The sequence below is a fragment of the Anthonomus grandis genome, chromosome 22 (genome assembly GCF_022605725.1).
Source record: "Anthonomus grandis grandis chromosome 22, icAntGran1.3, whole genome shotgun sequence".
Classification (NCBI taxonomy): domain Eukaryota; kingdom Metazoa; phylum Arthropoda; class Insecta; order Coleoptera; family Curculionidae; genus Anthonomus; species Anthonomus grandis.
The window spans coordinates 45,749,206-45,770,996 of NC_065567.1; the positions used below are offsets into that span (position 1 = coordinate 45,749,206).

At 33.1% G+C, this 21,791-nt stretch overlaps 1 protein-coding gene across 2 annotated transcripts in view; it reads right to left on the bottom strand.

Annotated features, from left to right (window-relative positions):
• Window positions 1-1,927: 1,927 nt before the first annotated feature.
• The window catches only part of LOC126749098 (RNA-binding protein 5-like), a 62,159-nt gene continuing 42,295 nt past the window's right edge, over window positions 1,928-21,791 (bottom strand). Inside the window, exons 12-13 of one of the 2 annotated variants that reach the window (XR_007664877.1) lie at window positions 2,369-2,598; window positions 1,928-2,116 (exon numbers count right to left, since the gene is read on the bottom strand). The gene's annotated coding sequence lies outside the window, so the exon portion shown is untranslated. Of the gene's footprint in view, window positions 2,117-2,350; window positions 2,599-21,791 lie in introns of both variants that reach the window. The other variant, XR_007664876.1, reaches the window with a different exon arrangement.

Genomic DNA, 21,791 nt, shown 5'->3' on the forward strand with positions numbered 1-21,791 from the left:
TCTATTTGCTGATGATACTAGTTTTACCTGGAGTAATCCGGATATTTCTACACTTCATAGAACCGTATCAAGTGATTTAACTACTATCAAAACATAGTGCGACTCTAATCTCCCTTGTCTCAACATTTCCAAAACTAAAATGTTGTCCTATAAAAATACCTTGCAATCTTATGTACTTGGTAACGCAACAATTGACGAAGTTGATTCTGTAAAGTTTTTAGGGCTAACTGTTGACAACTCGTTAAAATGGGACACACATATTGACTCTTTATCAAGAAAATTCAGTTCCGCTTGTTTTGCGTTAAGATCAATTTCTAAGGAGCTTAGCCTGTCTACTTCTAGAACAGTTTATTTTGCCCTTTTTGAATCGCACCTTCAATACGCCCTTCCATTCTGGGGTAAAAAAAATGCACAATCATCTGCCATTGGAAATTAAATCCATCACATCTTTTTTTGCATTTTGTAAAGCATTCTTACTGGAGAGAGTTTTTTACATAGTTAACGATTTTTTTTTGTAATCATTGATTTGAAATTTCGCAATAGCTGATTATGTATTTTTACTATCTGTACATGTTTAGGTATACTACTTTGTGTAGCTATTTTAGGATTTTTTACTTTTTTAAACATTTTTTACATTTTTTTTTAACATAGAGAGATTTTTTAATGATTTTTTTTTGACATTGTATACATTAAATTGTATATTTATATATAATATATTTATATTTATAATAATATTTTTGACTATTTACAATTTTTAAATTGTATTAATCTGTATATATTGTAGATATTCTATTCTATTCTGTTTATTTATTTATTTTTTTAAATTTTGTTTTGTTTTTTTTTTCTTTAATTGTGTTTTGTTTGTATTTTTGTGTCTTTTTTGTTTTACCGCTTTGTCTACAAATTGTAACAATTTCTTGACAATAAAGCATTGATTGATTGATTGAGAGAATAAAAGACCAATGTAGAGTTTAGCCTTTGAAGATTGCTATGCTCATCAAATTACCTTTAAAAAATAAGAAAAGAGAGTCTATTTTCTCTAAACATTATGTATATGACTATGCTAAATGAAATAATTAATTATTACACAATTTTTTTAAACTCTATTATTGGTCACAATTATTTTCTCTAACAGATGTAGAAAATTGTCTTAAGGTTTTTTTATGATCATGTGTATGGGCTCCTTGATAAAGCTTTCCCTAATCGTCAATTTAAAACTTCATTTAGCAAACCTAAATACCCTTCATTCTAAGAGTATCATCTTACTATCACATTATACGAGGAGAAAGTCTTACGCGTAAAGGAAACTGTTAATTTAACAAGATATACGAGTATAACAGCTTAAAAAATTTCTGGCAGTGCCCGAGCTCCTAATCTTACACTGAAGGATTAAAAAAAAAATTTTAGGAGTCTGTTTTGCCAAATTTTTTATTGTAGAATAATGATCTTCATAAATTTGTCGTTGTAGCTGATAGTGTCGATCCTTACTAGATAATTGCAGAACCTACGCACACTGGCTTGATTAGTATGAGCCTGATTGTATTTTTGTATTAAATCTTACTTTAATAAATACATCGGGAGTGAATGGTTGATCATGACTTAATCTTTTGCCAATTAAATTTTGAATAAATCTAATCTAGGGACAATTTTGAAGGAATTACAGATTTTAAAAATATGAATAATGAATTGTTTTTAGGAGATCTTCATTAAACTTCATTTTACAATATTTTTGATCTTACTAATTTGAAAATGTGAGCTTATCACTATTATTCATGCCATATGTGACAAACATCAAGAGAATAATAATTGCAAAAAATATAGTCCGTGGTTAAGTTACCATATTTTATTTATGGAAGAAGATGAGGCCAGCAAAAGAAAATCTGACTATAATTATTTTAGAATATTAAAAAAATAAAACTACGCTAGCTTATAAATATAAAAAAATACTTTATTAGAATATAAATCCAAGTCTACGGGTATTAAACAAACAATGGAAAACTTTACAATTATCTAAAATTGGTGCAGAATAGGCAGCGTTACCCAGCCTTAATCTTTGTGACGTGAATGCTGTTTATGATTTTTTCATCATAAGTATTTATTCCTCCACGGTAGATGACTAAAAATTTAATTCTTATTCAATTATATTTATTCAATTATTTTTATCATTCTTATAATATTTATATGCAAGAAAATTAGTGTATATAAAATATAGTATATGAAATATCATTCACTTGTCGTGGAGTAACTGAAAATGATATTCAGGAAATTATTTACAATCTTACTTCTAATGCTATCTGTTTAAATGGTATAAATCTCAAATTGATTCTTTGGTGCTGTCCTTATATGTTACCTTTTTATTTTAACTCACATTATCAACGTTTGTTTGATCTCTGGTGAATTCCGAAATTTGGGTTTGGCTTTGACGACTTTTTGAGTATAAAACCTTGACATGTAGACAACTCGGCATAAATCTGCCTTAAAACTATACAAGCTAGAGGCAAAAAAATGGTTCTTGGAATCTTGAATGGATGGAATCATTGCTTCAAATGGTTAAATATGACCCGGTGAATGCACATACATGCTTGTCTCCATAAAACTCTAAAAAATGAAAAATCTTTATATTTAGTTGATCAGATTGACTTAAAGTCAATCATTAAAGTTTTGGGAATACAAACATTTTTAGACGTTCCTTTATATTTCATATAAGCCAGGTTTCCTGACTCACTAAAAATTAAAAGTTTATCATCATTTAAGCACTACCTAAAGAATAAACTAATATAACTTATATTAATATACAAAAAATAGTGTGATGCTCCTTAATAAGAGTGCAACTAAACTGTCCAAACATAACTAGTGAATTGTAAGTTAGTGTCAGTTATCCGTGAGTTGTATGTAAATGTATGTAACATAAGTATGTAATGTCTTGTTTAGTGATGATGTTTTCCTGATTAAGATAAAAAAACAGTCGTCTGCATTCTTGGTTTAAGTTTTAATGGGATGTGACATAAATTATATCTTAAGATATATTTATTGATAGGTGACATTGTTAATATTATAGCTAAGGTTGTTTTGATTTTCACAGATGTGATGATACGTAGTTGGGCAAAATACGCGTATGATCACATCTCTTTTAACATTTAATTACATACCTAAGATATCTTGACTTAAAGTTTTTTCTATTGTAACTATAAAAACGGGGGTCTCTGTCGGAGTAAATAGACTTTTTCAAATGTAAAATTATTTATATTACTATTCTGGATTTGGATTTCTAAATACAAAAGTAATACTGGAATTAGTAACATTGTTCTAATACATCAAAAATTACTATTCACCATATATTTATATGAAATATGTGAAATAAATGACACATATTTATTTCACATATTCTATAATAAATACAGGGTGTTTCAGAACTATGGGATCAAACTTCTAGGGATTGTTCAGTGCAACAGTAGAATCCATTTGAGTATAGGAACTCATAGCCAGAAATGTCACTACGCCACTACGGCCCTAAGACGCGTTTAAATTTAGAAAAAATATTAATTACCTAAATAGGATCTGATGCATTTATGATGCGGCGTCTCAGCGAGCCGCCGATGAACCGCAATAAACTTTTTGTATCCAGGATGCTGTCGTTCGGGATAGTGTTCATGATACAACCGCGATGCTGCTCGTGCATTGCAGTTTGTTGCTCCGTATACCAAATGCATATCCGCCAATTCATGATTGCTAAAGTTTTGCATTAGCATTAAATGTTTAAAAATTGTAAGCTATAACATTTTTAAACATGACATTGAGAATTGACATTGATAAGCGTTGATTTTAAACAATTGTTGTTATGGTAACATGCACGAACTTATAAATATCCTGGACTGCTAATGCATATGGCCACGATACCCAAAAATGACCACTGCATGGTGGCCGCCATTTTTATAGTGGTTGTGTCCTTTTGATGTTGGTCACTTTGAAAATTTTTAGTATTGCCAACAAAAAATATATTATTGCGGAGGGTTGTTGGGTTGGGAAAAAATATATTAAATAACGGTAATGAAGTTGACGATGCTGACGTTTGACGTGTGAGTATAGCGGATTGCCTAGTTTTTGGCGATTTGTACACGACGCTTGGCTATATCGTCTGGAACAGGCGATGTATCTTTCTCCTTAGTTAATACGTGAATAATGTATCACCATCTTTATTTAAAGGTATTTGGTTCAGTTTCTCAAAACCGAATTATTGTGAATTGTCCGTGTTGTTTATAATAGAATAATTTATTGAGTTGTTGACAGAATAATATATTTTGACTACATAAACCCTTTATAATCACAAAAAATGCTCATAAAAACCCTCATAAAATCATCTATATTTTGATATTTATAGATGGTTGTACCTATTAATGTGGAAACACTGTACATGGAAAGAAAGTAAAACTCGTAATAGTAAAAATAGAAAGAAAATAAGTGTTTTTAACTGAATTTGTTAAGTAAATACAAACAAAAATTTAAATAAACTTCATGATTTTCATGGTATTAGGATTGATAAGATTCAAGATTATCAAAATAATAAAACAAATATTTTCAAGTGAATGCATCTATTCCAAGTTGATTGAAACTTTGTCTCATTTTAGGTGAGAATTACTTTCTTTCATAAATTTTAATGAAATTCTTAAAGAAGTACTAGAAAAATCACAGATCTAACGCAACTATCTTAAATTCTTACCTATATGTAACATTCTATTTTGTATTTTTGTAAACATAACCTCTCAAAAACTTTAATTGTTTTGTTTCCCTACTAAAATTTGTCAGAGTGACCAACATCGATTAATGTTTTTATTTAATTAATTAATGTTTTTTATCAATTTTAACGCGTCTTAGGGCCGTAGTGACGCATTTGCGGACATGGGTTCCTATACTCAAATGGATTCTTCTGTTGCAATGAACAACCCCCAGAAGTTTGATCCCATAGTTCTGAAACACCCTGTACATGCAGCATAGTGTAAAAGATTTGAATGAACTATTTTTATTTGAAACAGAATGTTGCTTTTTCCCATGGTGTGGCACAAACAGTACAAGTTTTTACTATCGTAACAGTTCACAAAAACACTGAAATGACTCAACCTTTTTCCTTTTTCTTTTTTTTTTCAACCAAAAAATAAAGAAAAAAAAAGAATTTGTCAAGTGCCAAATGTAAACGCAAAGCCGTTTGTCAAGATGACATCCGCTTTTGTCTGCGGTGTTGCCATTTCATTTTTTTAGAAGCGGTTTTAGGAACAAGAATATTAATAATTTTTTTTTTGCTTTGAAGATATTATTTTTGCGATTAGAATATCATACATATCCTCTTCAGACCCAAGAGTCTATTACATGAAATTTACAAAACCACATTGCATTATCCTTGTAGGTAGTATGTTAATAAAACAATTTTCAATTTTTTTTTATTTTACTTTTTTATATTTTTGGAAAAAAAAACGTATCATATATGATGCGTTGGGATTATATCAATACAAATAAAAGTCGAACTTATTAATTTTTGTCGAACTAATTAATTGAGTTATTTCATAACTAATATAATATTTATAATATTTCTCAACAATTTCAAAACAATTTCTGTCAACTCTACAACACAGAAAAATATTGCAGGAGGTGCATTTTGCAAATGTTAATTTTCCACAGCCAGGTTTTCGACATTTAGATCGTGATTTTTGCTGGTTCTTCATGAAAGTAGGTAAATGCTTATTTCCTTTTTTTCTGTCTCTCTTGTCTGGTACGGGCTCAACTTTTCTTTGCTTGCGAGAAGTTGGTAATTCATCTTCTTCTTCCTCAATATTATTTTCTTCATTTTGCTTTCATTAGCAGAATGAATTATTTTTATTTTTAAATTGCATTCATTTACTATTGCAGGCTGATTTTTTGTTATGTATTTATTTTCGGTTTTGGACCAACGTGAACATGTTCCTAGTGGCTCAACGCCAGTAGAGGATGAAGCAAAGTGTTCAGGTTTCGAATCAAACCACTTTACTAAATTGACGTTGGAATCCTGTCTTACAAACTGGTCATGGGAACCTCTACCTGATTTTTTTAAATCGTTATCTTTTAAAAATGTTGCGTTTTTTGGAAGCCTATTTAGCATCATGGTTCCTGTTAGGGTTAGTTTTCTGAACAATAATGCATCTATTAGTGGAATAGATGTAAAATATCTGTCAGTGTAAACTGAAACACCAGCTGGTAAAGTGTCAGTTAGTTTGAGTACCATTGTCCCACCTATATCAAGCTTCTCTGGTACAGGAGTGAGCGCTGACTCTAGTGATGAGCCCTTTCCTTCGTACAAGTAAAAATCCAAAGGAATTCCAGTTGGTGTTGTCATTACAAAATTCTTAATGCCTACTGGTTCAGGTTTTCCACGCACAAATTGTCGCATTATTACTTTACCATGGAATGTTATCATCTGTTCGTCGATTAATGCCGCCTCAGTACGTTTATTTTGTCTACATCCTTTCAAAACTCTGTCAAGCATTGGCCTTACTTTCCAAAACCTATCTAAACTCCTTTGCTCCCTTGATATCTTGTCGTCTTCTACAAGTTTCAGACGACAGCGCAAACCAAAGTATTGGTCTCTGGTAATATTATCAGATATCATAGGAACCGTCATTTCTCTGGATCAAAACATCCGAATTCTTGGAAGGCCGTAAATTCCAAGTAATATCGACACTCCAAAAAACATTTTTATTTCATCAGAAGTAGTCTCGAAAGAACGACCTTTATCCTTTACTTCTCTTATGTTTGTGTAAAGTGCAATATCTTAAAAGTCGTCTGAAATGTATTTTTCTAAATATTTGATGGGGTACTCTAATTTTTTGTTTACATCAGCAGCATCATTCAAAAATGGAAAAGAATGTACCTCTAGCTTAGCAGTTCGGCCCCAACTTTTTTTTCTTGCTGAGAGAAAATGGGACAAAGGTAGGTCATCGTCTGATGATGAAGAGTCGGTTTGTTGATCTTCTTCATCTTCAGCAAAATGCGTTGTCAGGTCCTCCTCTTCATGTTCTGATAACAGCTCCCCGATATCCGACTGGTTCAAATCAATGTTGTCTGATAAATCTTGAAGCTTCTTTTGTGTTAAAGGTCCTAAAACAAAAATATTATCATCAAAAAATAAAAACTAAAAGTAGTCTTTATCAACTAAAAAATAATAATATAATATATATCTGAATCGGTAGAATCCCAAGGTATCGCCAATGATACCTTAACTAAAACTCTCCAAATCATCTGAAATTTTAACTTTTTTCACAATTTTTTCTTAAATCGTAATTCTGTAAGCTACAAACTATATTTTAAACAAAACAAAATAATTAATTTTTCTATACTTACGTTTATTTCTACTTAAAACCATGGTCCAAGAAACACAAGTCCAAACGTAAACAAACCGCATAAAATTATAACCTCAAAAATTTTAAATTGAATTTTGAAAACCTTGTTTTCAGTGACATTTGAGAATAGACCGATTGCTTGTGCAAAAACGGTTTTAAATGTGGTTACAAATTTTGAGACATCTTTTTGTCTTCAAGATTGTAAAAAATGCCACACAAAACGTCAAGAACCACCTGTTGAAGTGGTCCAGGATATAGAACGGCGAAAAGAAATGGTTTGCAGTACCCTAGAACTTGATTCGACACGATCCACTAGAAGTGTTGGAGAGGAACTGGGAATGAGCAATAAAACTGTTGCTCGTATCTGGAAAAAATATGGGTACAAATGTTTTAAGTATTCAAAAACTCAGGAAATATTTCCTGAAGACCAGTGGCGAAGAATGGAATTTTGTGAAACCATGATGGAAAAGGCAAATGAAAACGAATATTTTTAAAAAATATTTTGTATTCTGATGAATCTTCTTTTCCATTACATGGCAAACACAATCTTTCCATTGTTCGTTATTGGTCTCAAGAAAACGAGCACAGAAGTTTTCACTTTCGTACCCAGTATCTTCAGAAATTGAATGTTTGGGCAGGTATTTTGGGCGACAATGTTATAGGGCCATTTTTTATTGATGGCACTTTAAACGCCCAAAAGTAACTTGAGTTGCTGCAAAACCAAGTTCTTCCTGCCATTCAAATCCTACCTGATGTAGACCTGGGATCGGTTTATTTTCAGCAAGATGGCTGTCTTGCTCATAACGCGGCTAGGGTAAAAGAATTTTTAACAAATATTTTTCCTAACCGCCTTATTAGTGGGACTGGCGATATTAAATGGCCTCCTAGATCTCCAGATTTAAATGACTTTTATCTGTGGGGGTTACCTTAAGCAGACTATTTAGCGAAAGAAGGCGGTTTATTTAAGCCTTTTATTCAAAAAATGATATGTTGTTAAGTTTGTTTATTAGAGTTTTATTTCTGATTTTTTATTATATTTTTATCAGAGTTAATATTTTATTTTTTATTAGAATAACGCTTTAATTTTCATTATGCAAAACACAGCATATTAAACATTTTAAGATAACAATTCTATGCGTAAAACCCGCATTAGAATAAATATTTTAAAAATGCCTGGATTTTCGCGTAATATTTTGGGACATTTTGTCCCCAAACGACGCAGCTCCCACGAAAGTCAGATGTTTACTAATCCCGTCCTCGCCCCTCGCGCCGGCCGGGGGCGGTGCTCTGTCGCAGGCACTCGTACACGCGCGACGTTGCAAAATTTCGCCTCTATGCGGTTTCCTATAAGTAACGAACGAAAACACGATCTGTATAGCTGAAAATTACTTCTTTTGAAAATGTGTGTAAACTTGACAATAGAGAATCGATAAAAATGTTTGTAAACAAAACACCCTTCTCGCCTCTGTGCACATGTTGAACTGAAACAAAGTTGTTATTTACTAATTCTAGCCGTTCAATGTTCTAAGAGATATTCTAAGAATTTAAAATGATGACTCTTTATATTGAGAGTAAAATTATGAGAAACGATGGTACAGTTATACACACACAAAATGGTCTGGGAACATAGGTTTTAAAAGAAAATTAAATTAAAATTCAAAACATATTAAAATTTAGAAAATGTCTGAATCAATTTTCAAATTCATAGTAGTATACTGGGATATTAATAACGTGTGACAATTCATAATGAAGTAAAATATCGAAAATTTGAAATAACATTTTTAGAAATGTGAATAGAAAAGAAAAAGGGTGTATGACCGTCCATGTTATTAATAAGAGTTCGACCTTTGTTTGACATGCTCCTTATTCAATTATTAATGTCGTTTTGCTCAATTTGTAGCCATTTCTCTTGCATACAGTTCAGCAACTCTTATTCGCCTGGAACTTTATTTCTTGATTAAAAACACGCCTTTTCAGCATATCTTAAACGAGGTCTATACCATTTAAGTCAGAGGTTTGAGCAGGCCATGACAATACGTTCTTGCAACATGCGGACGTGCATTGTCGCGCATAAGTACAAAATTTTTCATAAATTATGTAGCGTGTGTATGAACAGTGGGTTCCAGAATTTAATCCTGATAGTCGTTTGCTGTTAAAAATGCTTCAACGAAATCAGGTTAGTCCGAAAATCTAAACTCACACCCTCAGCCTTCTTGAATCAGGCAATCTTTTTACCCTCTTTATTCCCTATAACTTATAGATTTGAAAAATCGGGCAAATACCCTTGCACAAAAACAACTTCTCTGTTTAAAGTTCTAAGCACAAAACACAAAAGTATAGAGAAGGGGTGGTTGCATACAAACTAATAGAAATTCTTTTGACAAATCTTTCTCTTTTTTCGCCAAGTCTTCTCGCTTGGCAACGGAAACTGTTGTAATTAACTTGACAGTTTGACATGACATGACCTAATTCGATCAATCAAAATGGTAGAAAGGCGTGCCAAAATTAAGGCGGGAAATCAAATTTAATCTCATAAGTCTATTGATCAGGATAAAAATAAAACTCTTCAGTCCTATTTCACATATCACATATAAATAAGTTAATATAACCATAGTGTATACTACATATCACCAATTACAAAATGGAATTGAAACAATGTCCTTTTTTAATACATTCAATATTAAATTTTCCTGAAATAAATTACTTAAAACAATATACATAGATAAATTAGAATTAATCTAAAAATATTTAAAAGTATTTTGATAGCACTGAACCAGTCTCATCCAAACTGATCTAAAGAAAAATTAAACATATTTTAAGAACTAATTAAAAATTCTATAAGTGAGTATTATCTAAAGAACTAACAACCTACCTACAAAACAAAATTGTTGGAAAGATCTGAACTGAAAAAATTCTATAGCTCAAAGTCTTAATAAAATTTACATTGCATATCTCTCTCCATATTTTTCTGGTAATGGGGACTAAAGGAAATTAAAAAAATCTTTTATTACTATTTTATATGTACCAAAAATAAATTAATAATAGAAAATTAAACATCTGAAAAGTGAAACTTCTGAGAAACTGATTCTGAAAAAACTGAATTTGATTTTATTAAAGACTAAAAATTGACAATACAAAAAGATAATAGTAATAAATTAAATCACGTTTCCTTATAAAAACCTGGAATTGCTGCAAATCAATTAAAACATTACTCACGATATTGAAAAAGAACTTTTTTAGAAAAAAAATATTAATTTAAAGATAGCATGCTTAAAACAATCCCAACCCACGCTTCTTAGTGCTGGGATTCTAAAATCACGACTCGATCTCGATACGATTACGACTCATTCGTGACGAGAAGGGTGATTCTAAATTTCAATCGTCGGCTAAACTCGTTTTTTTCTATTTGATTTAGGTTTCTTGGTATATATTTATTTTCCCTAACATTTGATAGATGGAAACGTCAATTGTCTTTTCTATTGATAAATACTAATAATTTTCATTTGTTTTGTTAAAAATTAACAATGAGTTATATCTAGACTTATCAAGAGTCATCTGTCCGGAAAATGTCTACGTGATTATTCGGCTGATCAGTCTTATCCACATCACATTCCAAAGGGTACAAGCGCTCCACAGACCTCAACAGAGATCCTCTAGCCGTAGACACGCGAACAAGACGAACTTAACCATCTTTGCCTGGAATCAATTCGACCACTGGTCCCAAGGGCCACTGGATTCACTTGTCGAAATCATTTTCCACAAGAACTACTTTTTCAATGGAAATCTATATGCCAGGTTTTTGAAGCTACAAGACCTTAGATAGATTTAATATTCAGTTTACTTGCGTGGGGCATAAAATAAAGACTGTTACTAATTACTAAACTGGTTTATTGAAAAAGAAAAGACACCAAAAAGCGCCCCAACACGAACCGTACATGTAAACTAAAAACGCTAAGAGACTAAAAGAGACCCGACGTTAACCCGCACATTTTGTACAAAAAACGTGTCATTAAAAATAACTTTTCAGTACTAGTAGCGTCATCTCTTGAATGGTATACTAAACTTAACACACTAGCAAACTGTAATATTATTTACCATTGTATTCTAACACCCGCCCCTCAATGGTTAATCCCTTATTCTAACCCTAACATATTCCTAAACTTACAAAATAAATCATTTCCAAGTGGTTTTGTCATAATATCAGCTAACTGCAGATTACTAGTTATATATTTAATGTTGACAACCCCACCGTTTTCCTTTTCTCTAACAAAATGAAATTTAATGTCTATATATTTTAGACGTTTATGAAATTCAGGGTTTTTAGTAAGTTTAATCGCGCCCTGATTATCTTTATAGATAATTACACAAACAAAGCCGTTTAGGATCTCAAAATCATTTAAAATATTTCTTAACCAGCACGCTTCACTTACAGCTAACGCTAATGAGACATACTCTGCCTCAGTCGATGAAAGAGCCACGTTACACTGCTTTCGCGACGACCATGAAACCGCACATACTAAACTATAATCTAAAGTACCCTGAATGTATCGCATTACCCTTTTAAGCGCCTGATATAAATCTAAAGAAGCACAAGATTGATATCTACTTAAGACACTTATACAAAGACATAAGTCAGGTCTTGTGCAAAGCATAGCGTACATTATCGACCCTATTAACATTCTACATTTATGTTCAATTTCTGTACTCTCAGGATAATCTCTTTTTAAAACATCATGGCTAAAATTCAAGTTCGTCGGAGTTTTACAAGGCTTGCAGTCTCGCATACCAAACTTTTTAAGAACGCCTCGTAAATATTTACTTTGATTTAAAAACATTTTGCCCTCAAGAACATCATGATTCACCTTAATTCCTAAAAAGTTACTAAGTCTACCCAAATCCTTCATTTCAAAACTCTCTTTTAACCTGCATTTAATATTTTCAATTTCATTAAAATCATTTCCCAATAATAAGAGATCATCCACGTATATTAGCAAAAACACCTTAGACTTTTCAGTAATTTTAGTGTATAAACAGTATTCAAATTCAGATCTCTTGAAATTTAAAGCCAACATAAAATTATGAAACTTTAAGTTCCAATTTTTCGGAGAACTCTTTAAACCATATAAAGACTTTTTAGGTTTGCAAATTTTTCCCTCATTATCTTTAAATCCATTTGGTAATTCTATAAATACATTATCATTGATATCCCCAAAAAGGAAAGCACTGCAAATATCTAACTGAAAAATTTGCATCTTATACTCATTACACATAGCTAGAAACACTCTTATGGAGTTTAACTTAGCAACAGGACTATAAATGTTATCTAAAGACATGCCTTCAGTTTGTTGAAAACCCTTAGCAACAAGTCTTGCCTTATACCTCACAATATTTCCAGCATCGTCTTCTTTGCTTGTAAACACCCACCTGCACTGGATAGTCTTTTTGCCACGTACTGTTCTTCTCCAAGGACTTGATCTCCTCGTCTATAGCTCTGGCCCACTCTGCAGCATCACTTCCACCCATGGCTGCCTCATATGTCACAGGTTCACCCTCAACAATACAAGCTGCAGCGCCTAGTATGTAGTCATTGGTCAGACCCTGTGGTGGACGAATCACTCTCCTCAAATTATATCTGCCTTGTCCATCTCTGACTCGCTCTCGCTGCACCTCACTGTCTCCCTCTTCAGTAATTAAGTCCTCGGTTGAGTCATACTCTGAATTTTCAAGCTCAAATTCAGCTACTTTAGGTTCTTGGCCTCCATTTTCCAGAGGCTCCTCTTCAACATCACTATATGGAACTTCTAACATAGGGGGCTTGGGTAGCTCACTAGTAGGGATCTTGGTTGGTGTTTCTTTGACATCTATAGAAAGATCTGGTAAAAAGATTACATCTCTATTTTTTCAAATTCAACTTTTTTCCTATGAGGAAAAAATATTCTGAAGCCCTTAACATCATGGCAATACCCAACAAATATACCAACTTCATTCTTAGCATCCCACTTTAATCTTTTCACCTTTGGAACATGAACAGACACTCGACTACCAAAAATGTGAAATTTTGACAGCTTACATTTTTGTTTCGACCACAACTCACATAGTGATTTGTCTTTTATGTATGTGCTGCCTGATATATTGAGCACATATACTGCACAATTTAAAGCTTCAGCCCATAATTCCTTCTGACCTCCATTTAATAGAGTTCTAGCTGCCTCAACTAGAGTTCGCATCTCTCTGTACAAAACGTATGTCATTAAAAATAACTTTTCAGTACTAGTAGCGTCATCTCTTGAATGGTATACTAAACTTAACACACTAGCAAACTGTAATATTATTTACCATTGCATTCTAACAAGTTCTAAATCTCAATCTAGTATTATTTCGGAGCTTCTGCTTGTGTCGGACTCTCTTACATAGTGATTCAGAATCAACAATGTCAAAATCCGGAATGCCACAGCATACTCAGCCTCTCAAAAATATCATGGGTGTTACAGGAACAAGATCCTCAACATCACTCGCAATATACGTGAACCAAATCCTCATAATTTGGACAAGCTCGGCCACGAGTTTTACTAATCTTACGAAATACGAATTTTAAGAATCTGCTTTAAAACTTTGACCATTCGCTTCCAAAAGCCGTCCCACCAACTAGCAGATGGCGGATTAAAATACCACTTAATTTTATGTATACTTAAAGACGCGGTTATCTTATTCCAATCAATTTTAAACAATAATTTTCGGTACCAATAAATTTAAAAAAGTAACGTTGTTGCTATAGATTGTTTTTGGCCTTCGTGCAAACAATCACCTAAAGACCAGAATCGAACTAACTATTGACAAACCGGTACTAGCTCTAATTGCACCATGGACAGTGCATGTAAATAGGCACACCCATGTTTTTCCCCCACTGTTCAAAAATAACGGTCCTGCAAAGTTCACTCCACCCCTGTACTCTCGAAAACGATCGCAAAATTTGACACTCAGGTACGTCCAGCTTTTCAGCAGAAAGTTCGCCCTTTTATCTAGAGGTAGAATTTCTTACATTATTTTAAAACTGAAAAATCCTTCTTGTGGCCACGACTCTGGCTCTTTCCGCAACCAATCTGGCCCCTCCCACCATCTGGATTTTATATAACTGCTTGAGAGAACAACTACGCGAAAAAAGATCAGTAGGATTCAGAAGTCCTGAAACAAAATGCCAATTACCCGTAACGGTGTACTTCAAGATTTCTGTTACTCGGTTTCTTACAAACATTCCCCAGTTTTCTCTGTGCCGAATCCAGCTCAAGACAGTGGAGGAATTACTCCAAAAATAAATAGGTATCCCCAAATCTACGCTTAAATCATTTTTCAAATCAGAAATAGTCTGGTAGCTATAAGAGCTGCTAAAAGCTCTAGTCGAGGAATTGAAATCCTTTTCAACAGAGCTATCCTGGACTTGATAGCCAACAAATGAATCTTACCATCGAAAATACTTCTTAAAAAAATAACAGTGACATATGAATCTTTACTTGCATCCCAAAAAATATGGAGACTTTTTTGCTCATAAAGATCAATATCACACATCTTGGAAAAAATAATTTTGGCTAAATAATACAATTGAAACAACCAAGGACGGAGTGAAGTTCCATCTCGAAATCTACCAGTGTATGCCAAGAGAATTTTCCATTTCCAAGTAACAATTTGGGTAACAAACTTGAAGGAGCAGTAAAACCTATGGGATCGAAGATCTTTTGTGGATTTTTCGAATTTTCGACTCCCGAAAAACAAGATTCGCTTATATTTAGCTTGCTCCACATCATTATACTTGCTCCACATCTTTCCTAGAACAGCAGTCCGAGATGAGCTTCAGAGGAATCACATTCCGGACCTGAAAACTGCCACCCACTAAGGCCAAACTTTGCTTCGTTCATGACAATGATATACGTCTGCAGCATCTTCATATTTGACACACTAGTAACACAATTGTCGACATAAAAACTCTTAGATAACTGTACAAGGGTCTCTTTACTATAATGTTCATTTTCTCTTAAACAATCATCCAATGACTCCAGAAGATCTATGGTCGCACCTAACAAAAAAGTACTACGAAAAATTATTTCTTGTCCATTAGATCCAAATCACAAAAAATCAGCTGGATCTACACTTACTAGAAGAAAAGCTTTTTTTATATCTGACCCCATACCATACCATTCGAAACCTCAATAATATATTGGAAATAGGCCCTATCACATTTAGACCCTTGTCAAGACACTTATTAAGAACGGAGACTTCTCTTTCCAGACTCCAGACTTCGCTGATGCATCAAAGACAGCTCTGATATGAGTATTGCTGCCTTCTTTGATCACTGACCGATGTGTGTACCCTGAACAGCAGAAGCCTCCTCAACTATATGGTCACTTAACCATTCCTCAAAAATCAACAAATAAGACATGCATTTTTATAACTTAGAATTGACCGTTTTTCTCAAATGAAAACTGTTGTGCCTTAAAATAATTAGAGAATCCTCACAAAAAACACACTTTTGTATAACAGGGTTAACATTTATTAGCATATCTGCTACTGTGGGTACACTACTATGCGACTCTACTCTACGTTTCGATGACTATACCCCCTGAATCTTTTTGACCAGCACCAGGCTTCAAACCGAACCCCTCAGAAGCTAATTTTAATATCTGGTCATTCTCAAACTCATTCTGTAAAAATGACATTAAACTCTTTAATTGAACTTCCATTCCTCGATGTTTCTGCCCCTGATTCTCCTCCAAATTACCTTGTGAGGACCTAAAATCTGAACTCCGCGACAAACATTGCCAAACGCGTAAAATATCCTCTTGTAAACACAATTCTATTAAGGGAAAAGCATAGCTGCACATTTATGTGAACCAACCCCTAAAGTTTCTAATGCTCGCACTTGGGTTACTAATTTATTATACAAAGTAGCTATATCAGTCTTATAAACTAAAATTGAAATCATCATTTAAAATCGACTTAAGCAACTCTCTTACATATACTTCAATTTGGAGGTCTTCACAACCAAAGCTAGAGATTAAACCACCTACAATTGTGACAACCTGCTCATCATTTTGCCCTACTAGTGGCAGACTACCAGCTGGCGGCCACGGCAACCTCGGAAACTGGCCCGCAGTAAATACTGGATCTTGTCTGCCGAGTCAATGTCTGGGTCTAAGGTGTGACCAAACTGTAGCCAGTCCTTAATATGCCCATCGAAACCTTTAAATTCGATATTTAGCAAGGTGAGTTTTCGCTGAACCTGGCAGGTTTTGCTTCACTGAATGTACGCTACTTTGTGACTCACTTGGTTTATTCAGCTCAACATACTTGAGATGCAAGTGTAAATATTTGTTTATGTACTCTCATCTACTTTAACAAGTCTTCGTCTGGAGCATCCTCTTCAATCATCATATCGTATATCTCTTCATTTAATTTTTCTGAAAAAATTTCCAATTGACCTTAATTTCCTGCACACTAATAGGCGATTCACACTAAATTTCTTTTCCATCTCAGTCGCCTTCTTGGAAAAGCAATGCGATTAACTTTTTTCAAGATTTCTTCTTATCGTCCATCCTGACGAGTAAATTATATAAAACAGTCGAAAAAAATTATAAAAACCCTCGTTTGCCTGAAAAACATGGCGGCCCGGTGTATTTTATCTTTGGCTAAAAAATAGAAGAACTCAAACGGCCCGAGAAAATCTGCCTGTCGCCGCTAATTTATGGTGCGTCCACTAAAACTGCATTAAATAAATACATCTAATCTACATCTTAATTTCTGCAATCGCTGCTTCGGGTAATGAAAGGACCGAATTACTTTTTGACTCACTTTATTCCCTATAATGTAGATTTAAAAACTCGGGTAAATACCTTTGCACAAAAACCACCTTTCTGTTTGAAGTTCTAATACGGACCATAGATTAATATTTCTTAGATAGGAAACTATCATGCGACAATAGAACACTGAACGTCGATTGACTGTTGCGCCCTCTGAACGTCGAAGGGTAGGATGAACTGGAAGTACAAGTCCTCGTTTTGTAATTTTTTTTATTTGCGTACTATAAATTCTGAAAGACCCATACATTTCCTTCTAGATACATAGGTCTCAGTTTCAGAAATTAAACAAGAAATATTCACAAAATGTATTATAAGAAGAGATTATAGCAAAAAATTCACAATTAACAGTTGAACACGCTTGTTAAAACATTGAATAAAATATTAAAAATTCTTTCAAATTCCATAATGTATAAACTTATATTTTAATTTAATGAAGCACTTTGTTGCATGAAGAATAAAGTTTGCCAAATACACTTAATACAGGGTATGGCAAAAGGTTAACGTAAATGTACAAAGGCAATAACAATTTTATAAAATCACCAAGGAATTTTCTTATTTGCTTTTGATAATTTCAGACTCCAAGATTTGAATAGAATCCAAAATTGCTCATTCATTGAAACTGCTGAAATTGCTTTTCTCTCAGGTTTGACATCGGCTTTAGAGTAAGTGTTGATATTGAGGCTGTCAAAAAGTACAAATACAAATCGTTTATTTGTCAATGTAAGTAAGTAATGTAAGTAATGTATGCAAGTAACAAAATGAATGCATATTGAGCTTCACTGGGTAATTTATTTTATTTATTTTGGACTCCAATATCTAGAAACAGAAAGCATATTATGAAGTATTAATTTTTAAAATCATTCAAAAAAATTAAATCCTACATCATTTTGCCGTATTGTATTACTAAAGACGTGGGTGCAGTTTTTAACTTTCAATCCATCAGCATATTCTGTTGTTAGCTGCTGCTCTATGTGATAAAAAGTCGTCAGTTCTTCATAATCATGGTCTGAAAATAGAAATTTTTAAATGGAATGTCCTATACTCAAAGAAATTAAAATATATTATTTTATTGATTTCAAATATGTCATACAAAATATTATTAATTAAAGAGCTTAGTTTAACACAAGCAGTTCATTATTAAATTCAGCTTACACCTCTGGTGGGGTCATTTGTTACAACGACCATTCTAAGTTACCTTATATTAAGCCTGGGAGGTTAACCGAAGATATGGCATCTGGTTTAAGACACCTCCTTGAATTAGGTTTGATTTAACCAGGAGTAAAATAATTCTCACAGCATTTAATTTTAAATAGAATGTTTATTACTGATATTTTCTCGGTTTGAAAGCTTAAGAATCTAAACCTAAGTATTAAACATTTGGGACTATTAAAAAACCAGGAAATCTGTGTCTTTTGCTATCCACAGGTTTAACACAATAGGTTCTTCTTCTCAGAATTAATTGCCCACTTTTTTTTTTTTTTGCACTTGCCATTTTCACAAAAAAAGATTTACTGCAATAACTACTTATGCACATGCAATGTCTATATTCGAATCAAAGTTTTTACTGTTGATTTGTCAGTTCTTTTACAACAATATAATTCACTGCTTTTTAGTATTTTTTCTTTATCCCACGTGTAAGCACACCTAAATGAAAACTAATCACAGCTGACACACTGAACTAAACACTTAAAGTACAAATTTTATGCGGAATATGAGAACAGATCAATTTGTATAAGATTTTTCGCAAAATTTGATTAATGAAAGTTAGTTTTTCAGCAGAACTAAAAAGAAAGCATCTGTAAGTTAACGAACTATAAAATTGCCGCATTTTAATAACATATCAGATGCTTTTTAGTCCGTGTAGTCTTAAGGAGGTAATTTCGCTCTCTTACCGTCATCTATATGTCGAGCAGTAGAAGCTTTTTCAGTATTCCGTAAATCGCGCAAGTTTTCAAGGTCCTGATACCGACTCAAACATAAACATAAACATAGCCTAAAAACCGATATTAAACGGAAAAACACACGTGTCCACTTCCGCGTCATCCTTCACCCAGTCAACACGTGGTCGTTCTATTCCTTTCCTATCCTTCGGATTCCTTTCCTAAACCCTTTCCTATCCCTTGCCGTTGGATATAACGTACCTTTAAGAAGTAAATTTAGTGAAAGTATCAAGCCCACTTCCGCGTCATCCTGCACCCAGTCAACACGTGGTCTTTCTTTCCTTTCTTATCCTTTGGAACCCTTCCTAGACCCTTTCCTGCCCTTGTCAGTGGTAGCTGAACCTATTCACGCCGGTAGCCAGGCCGGATGCATCGTTGGGGAGGCGTCACCGTGCATTTCAGTATTAAAAATTGTGAAAATATCGATGCGGGGAACAGGGTATGAGAACAAATGATGAACAGAGAACAGGTGAATACATTCTTCAGTTTACCAAATACGTCTTGAAGAATTTATTAAAACATTTAATTTCAACAAGAATGACTTAATATGATGAATGTGAAGCCTTGCGAACCATAACCTAGGGTGTTTCTCCAGGCCCGATTCTTGATCCGCTACTGTTCTACATAGTTTGATTTTAAAACGCTTTTACTCAATGTAAACAAGACTTTTTTGGTTACATCTTCATCTTATAACTTAGGAGATCCAAATATTGAAAACTTAAAAGTATTAGGTGTCTTAACAATAGTGCCTATAGAAACAATTAACTATTTAGTAATAATTAAGCGTCATGAAAGAAATCAATCAAATTAAGCATTTGTAAAAAAAAATCCTAGGATATTTTATAAGTATAGGTGGATTTAAGTGTATTAGGAATTACTTAAATAAATACATATAATACTAAAATTTAAATACTATACAAAAATGGTTGATAGAGCTTTTTTTAATAAAAACAAAAGAAATTCAACAAAGAAGCTATGAAGCAATGAGAAGCAACAGAATTCCTAAAGTTAAGGCGACAATTTTGTAAAAATATTGCTAAAAGTATATTTCAAGGTAAAGTAAATATAGAATTCCACAAATATGAAGTAAAAAAATGTTTAGTAAAAAGATCACATAAGGGTATTGAAACCAAAAGTACTCCTAGTAAACTAAAAGAACTTCACTGAGATTACAAAAATAAAAAAGTTAATAAGGGAGTAGATTTTAAAGTCAAAATAGATTAGTCTAAGAGCCGGCAACACTAACCTCTGCGGGGATGTTGGTAAAAGTAATATTGTTTAACACGTTCGCTACCGCGCCTAAAACGTTAAACTTTCCTCGTGGACCAACTGGTTATTTATATACTACGTAAAAATTTATGTACTTTTATTAATATATAGAGTGAAAATATTATATGGATATGTATTTTTCCTTTATTTTCAACCGCCCAGTAAACTGGACGTCGGTATATTTTTATAACTTTCATAAAATGTACCGCTGTCTTGTTAACTGGACACAAAGAAAAATAACTTTTTTTAAGACAAAATATTTATTAACAAAGTTATAAAAGTAAATGTAATAAAGAAAACACATTATTACTGCTCATGCTTTATTTTAAAGTATGGATAAACACATAATCTAGGTTTTTCCGGACAAATTGCACATTGATAACGAGTTTGCTTTCGAATTTTCTCTGAAGAGCAAACTCGACATCTTTTCATTGCCGTTTTTGTTTATTCGGTTGATGGTACCGGTTCCAAATAATGCTGCACCAAGGGCATCTGTTCCGTATTATTAAGTCCCGGCAAACTCATTGCGTTTAGGCCCAATAACTCTTTTAAAAGACTTTCTCGAAATGTTAAATGGGCGATATTCTTATTTTGGTGTTTATTGTAAATGTAACAAGCATCCCAAATACAAATATCCAATGAACGAAAAAATATTTTACGGTACCAACGCAACGTTTTTCTCGGAACCGAATAGTAGGAAAGCATTTGGTCGGAAAGATCTATACCGGACATATGCTTATTGTAATGAATAACGCAAGCCGGTTTTATTTTTTTTTGTGTCTCTTCTACCAACAATTTCAACCATTGTGTGTTTATGCTTGCTGCTAATCATTCGCACGTTTCTCTTGTCTTTCCAGTTTGTAATACCCACTTTTCCCTCTTTTCCAACAAACTTCTCCTTTTTTCAATTTCTTTTTCATTGTCTCCCTATGATTTCCTTTGCGATTTTCTCGCAATGTTGTGTTTCGCTGCAAAAGAAATTCTGCTAAACTCATACTAGTATAAAATTTATCTAAAAAAATTGAATGCCCTTTATTAAGATAATCTTTGAGCAGCTCTATTACAACGGACTCAGCGTGAGAGGAATTCTCATCTTGTAGAGTAACCTTGCCAGTATAAACAACGATGTTTAGAATAAAACCATCATCAGAAGTCAGCTCATACAATTTTATTCCATATTTATGGCGTTTATTGGAAATATATTGCCTAAAAGATAGTCGGATAGGATAGGATAGAACACTTTTTTATGTTTCCCAAAACTTTATTCAAAACTGGACTTTGAATAATTTGTCGGTTATATCAACATTATCATGATTTACAAATCGCAGCATCTTAAGAATATCCTGAAATCGGTTGCGCGCCATAGTTTT